The sequence below is a fragment of the Ascaphus truei genome (genome assembly GCF_040206685.1).
Source record: "Ascaphus truei isolate aAscTru1 chromosome 13 unlocalized genomic scaffold, aAscTru1.hap1 SUPER_13_unloc_1, whole genome shotgun sequence".
NCBI classification, from domain to species: domain Eukaryota; kingdom Metazoa; phylum Chordata; class Amphibia; order Anura; family Ascaphidae; genus Ascaphus; species Ascaphus truei.
This window is the reverse complement of record NW_027453845.1, coordinates 186,932-191,900: the sequence shown is the minus strand read 5'-3', so window position 1 is coordinate 191,900 and position 4,969 is coordinate 186,932. Positions and strand designations below refer to the sequence as shown.

Genomic DNA, 4,969 nt, shown 5'->3' with positions numbered 1-4,969 from the left:
AAAAAAAAAAGAAAAAAAAAAAGCCATGATCCTGCAGGTGGCTCTCCCAGGGTGAGGCTTGCTCATTGCACTTGGAGCTAGCTGACCTCTGCGATTTCCCCACATGCGGGAAACTCGACTGCACAATTTCTGGTAGTGGGGGACTGCGTGCGCGCTCTCCCCTGTTTTTGGACTGTTAGAAAAAACAGAAACAAAAATCAACAACAACAACAACCACCACCCACAGCACAGGTGTTTGTTCAGACAAGCTGCTATTCCCACTGCTTGGGCTTTGGGCCTGGTCTCAATAAGTGTGGCAAAAAAGGAGCACCCACCCACCAACTAGCCAGGTAGCAACATCTCAAACAGGGAGAAATTACAATTAAGCACCTGCGCAGACATTTAGGAATAAATTCAGGTGGATTGGGAAATAGGGAAACACATATAATTCATGAAAAAAACATTCTAAACAAAAAGGGCAAAGAACTGTATAATAAGAGTCGCTGCAGCAGCAAAAATGAATCTCCTGAGTGCTGCAAAAAACAATCTCTATCTATCTATCTATCTCTATCCAGGGAGCAGCAGACAGTATTAGCTTGCTTCTATATTTATGCAAATGCCAGGTAAGCAGCCATGCTGGTAAGGGGCAAAGTGGCAAGTGTGCCAGCAGGACAGGGCACCTCTCCAGCAGCAGCAGCAGCAGAAGCAGCTGCAGGTGTCAGTGGAGGTCAGAAAAAGAGAGTACCAGCAGGTAGGGAAGATGAAGAAAGCCACCCCAGAAATATGGTGTCCCCCTGTCTCTCCGGCAGCTGAAATGACAGAGCTGAGCGGTGTTCAAAGTGATTGCTTCTTCCTTTTAAAACCAAGAAGTACCTTGCAGCGAAGCTTGGCTTCTCTGGGTGCTTGTCGGATGGGCGGGAGAGGGGCTTTGCTTCTAGGGAGGGGATGTCTTCGATCTATGTTGTTTGACAAATATTCATTGCTGCTGCTGCTGCTGCTGCTGGACAAATGTTTGCATGGAATGGCCTAAGCTGATCCTTGCTGCAGGTTCTGGCTCAAATACTAGGCCTCAGCTACTGTGGTGGTTGCTGCTGCACCAATGACCAGGCTGCTCTCTCCACAAGGGTGACACTTGTCCTGGGACAGGGCTAGTTGCCCCCCAACGCCATTCCAACTCATACTTACCTGGCAGGGGAGTACACTATACAGTGTCGAAGCTCCTCTGCAGGGATCTAGCTGGGACTGTGCCCCCTTGCCCCTGTGGCATCGGCTCCTTCGGGAGTCTTAAGCCACTTGCTGCTATTGGGGGGGTGCGCTATCCCGAGCGTTCTCGGAGGGCGAGTACGAGACAGGAAGTGAGGGGCCGGCACCTTGGCCTTGGGGCATCGCCGTAACTGGCTAAAGCCTCATGCTGCTTTAGGGGTGCCGCACCCAAGCTTTAGAAGATGGCGAATGGAAGGAACAGTTTACGGTTCCTGGTGGCGGAGGAGGAGAGGAGTCGTGTCGGGCTGACATGGATTGTCGAGCGTGTGATGCAGGAGCTGATCGGAATGTCGGCGGAGCAGGTTTTCTGTCTGCAAGACTTCCAGTGGCAGGGGATCTTTGACCTGGCGTTTGTGAAAGAAGCTGACTGCTGGAATGCATATGCAATATGCAGGGAGAGAGCTGGAGAAGAGTGTTTACGAGGGATTACTGTGAGCCCAAGTTTCATGCTGGAAGAAAAGCCTTTGGTGATACATCTTTATAACCCGTACGTGGAGAAGAAGGATATCGAGTGCTTTCTGAGCAGGTACTGCACCTCGGTGAAAGGTGGAGTGGAGATACAGAACCTATACGGGATGTTTAACGGAAAGAGGAGGTACTGGGTCCGTTTCAAACCGGACCCATCGTGTATAGGGGGAGTTCTTCACCCCCCTGGAAGCTTCAGTATCGGTGGTAACAGAGGATTTTTGAGCTACCCAGGCCAGCCTATATTTTGTAGGAAATGTTATCGTTTTGGTCACACGAAGGAATACTGTGAGAGAGATGGTTTTGTTTGTCGCAATTGTGGCAAAGAAGGACATACTGGCTTTAATTGCAAAGACCCCAAAATATGTGACCTCTGTGGTGAAAGTGGACATTTGGCGAGACAATGTAAAAAGCGGACTTATGCGCAGGCCACAGAGATGAGGATGTCTGAAGGATTTCCAGGAACGGATGAGGGGACCCGGGAGGGGGTGGGTGTGGTACAGGTGGAGGCGGTTTCTTTGTCAAGCAGAGAGAGAGACGCTCAGGAAAAAAAGGAGGAAGATTTGTTTTTGGATGCTGTTGCTCAGAACTTAAATGGGGGAAAGGAAGAGGGGGGAGGGTGTGGGCAGGTTTTGGAAAAAAATATGGAGGTTCAAGATGTACAGGGTAAGAAAGAGACAGGGGGAGTAGAAGTAGAAACCCTGGTGGTGGGGAGTCCTAGTTGGGCAGAAAGTATGGAAATGCAAGATGTACAAGAAAAGGGGGAGAATCCCCAAGAGGAGGTGGAGGAAATGGAAGTGGGAGAGAAGAAATCACAAAAACGGAAAAATCAGCAAAGAAAAGAGGGTAACCTAGATAGAGAGGAGGAAAGTAGAGGAGGACCCAGGGAGAAGGTTGAGAGGGTATGTGGGGAACAGGCAGAAGTACCAAGTAAGAGTACTTTACAGGAGAAGATGCTAGAGTTTGAGAAGGCAGTAGGGGAGGTAGAGTTTTGGACAAGAATTTTTATAAAACAACGTGTAGGGAGTACAGAACAGCAAATAATAGAGAGGCTAGACAAACTAATGCATCAAAGGAAAAACATTACAAAAGGGGAATACGAGGAATTGAAAAAAGAGCATATACAGTGGGTGGAGATAAAGGAGGGCAGAGCAGTCCCAACCGAAGGAGAAGAGGAAAAGTTTTTATTGGGAGAAATTGAGGATATTAGTGAGGAGGAGGATATTAGAAAGAAGGAGGATATTCGGGAGGAGAAGGAAGTGAAAAATCAGGTAAGGTCCCCAGAGGTGACCCTTGTGGGCTCGGCAGAGGTGACAGTGGTGGAGGAGACTCCAGAAAGTGGTATGCCAGTTAAAAGGGAGAATGAGGTTAGTGAATTTAAGGGACACCAAGGTGTTGGAGAAACACAAACTCTGGAAATCGCACCTGTAATGGCTGGGAGTAGTGGGAGTGATTGGGGAGAGATCTCCTCGTCCGAAAGTGAAGGAAGTAGAAAGCCAAAAGAGGTTAAGGGATACCCAAGTAAAGAGAAGGAAGGGGGGAAGACATCAAGTATGCCAGAACAGAAAGTGGGAGGGACAAGTAGGAGTGGAAGTGAAGGAGGTGTAGTATCATCGGCAGAGAGATCAGAAAGTGAAGGAAAAGGAGGAGCAGTAACATCAGCAGAGAGTGGGGAGGATAAAATTTTAAAGAGAGGGGAAATTCAAAGCTTGAGGGTGGCAGGTCCTAGAAGATTAGAAGGGGAAAAGGAAGAGGTGGGAGGGAGAGAAGGTTTTAGTAGCAGTGGATGTGAATCTTCAGAGGGGAGCCAGGGTAAGAGAGGGTCACAAAGGGGGGCAAAGGAAAGTAAGCAAGAGGCAAGGGGGTTAGAGGCACCAAAACGGATGGTGAGTGGAGCAAGCAGGAGTGAGAGTGAAGGAGGGAAAATGTCAGCAGGAGAAAAGGAAAGTAAAAAGAAACAACAAGGGGAGGAAAGTAAGAAATTGGGTACAGAATCAGTAAGTGAGGGTCAGGGAAGGCCCATAGAGTTAACGGAGGACCAAAAAAGGAGACTGAGGTTAGAAAAAAAAAGGAAAAAACAATATAATTCGAGCTTAATAGGACATGGGTGTTTAACAAGGGCGTTAGCAGAAATAAAACCGGGAGAGAAGTTAGAGGAAGTAAGGGATTTGGAAAAGGCGATGAGAGCGTATGAAAGAGTATTGGGAGCTAGACCGTGGAAGGCATACACGGATGTTTAGAGGGAAATAAGAAAATTTACGTTGGGATAGATGAATATAAAGTTTATTTTAGAACTTTAAGATTGGGTGGGGGTTATTTGTGAGTTTGAAGCTATATATGTTTTATTGCGTTTATGCTTGGGAATACCCAATGTTGTAAAAGTTATTTCTGTAAAAAAAAAAAAAAAAAAAAAAAAAAAGCCACGATCCTGCAGGTGGCTCTCCCAGGGCGAGGCTTGCTCATTGCACTTGGAGCTAGCTGACCTCTGCGATTTCCCCACATGCGGGAAACTCGACTGCACAATTTCTGGTAGTGGGGGACTGCGTGCGCGCTTTCTCCTCTTTTTTTGGATTGTTATAAAAAACAGAAACAAAAATCAACAACAACCACCACCCACAGCACAGGTGTTTGTTCAGACAAGCTGCTATTGCCACTGCTTGGGCTTTGAACCTGGTCAATGTTAGACTTATGGCACTTCAGATATGGAGGATTTTTGGGGGGCAAATAAAAGGTTAAAAAAAAAAAAGTATCAGAGAAATGCAAGTTGTGATACATCTCAAAAGAATCTGTGCACCATGTAACTCCCCCTACACCTCCTATTGACTCTCCCCAAGGTGCATGCTGGGACAGACGCACAATGTGATACATCTCCTTATAATCTGTGCACCATGTAACTTCCCCACAACTCCTCCTACTGACTCTCCCCAATGTACAAGCTGAGGAAGATGGGGCACAATTTGGAGCAAAAGGCTTAGATACAGTAAATACAGTAAGTGCAGGGTTTTGCTCCAAAATTGCCTTGATACATAGACCCCAGAGAGAGAGCTTCAAATGTGTTTAAAAAGGAGAAATACTGAGCCTGGCCTTAGTAGGAGCTGACAAATGACTGATTGTATCCGTGCAGGTGGTGTTATTTATTCTGTTTGACATACACAGTAACTTCTCAGCATTTTACATGTGACATACATAAGGGATGATACTTTATCTTGCCATGAAGTCAATGCATTTGAACCCAGTGATACAGTATGTTGATCCCACTGCT

The 4,969-nt window shown here is 46.8% G+C and overlaps 2 non-coding genes across 2 annotated transcripts; both read left to right on the top strand.

Annotated features, from left to right (window-relative positions):
* Positions 1-164, top strand: LOC142473891 (U1 spliceosomal RNA). The gene has a single exon (XR_012790107.1). It is a non-coding gene; the product is annotated as a U1 spliceosomal RNA (small nuclear RNA).
* Positions 165-4,104: 3,940 nt separating this feature from the next.
* LOC142473894 (U1 spliceosomal RNA) lies at positions 4,105-4,268 on the top strand. Its single transcript, XR_012790109.1, has one exon. It is a non-coding gene; the product is annotated as a U1 spliceosomal RNA (small nuclear RNA).
* Positions 4,269-4,969: the final 701 nt, after the last annotated feature.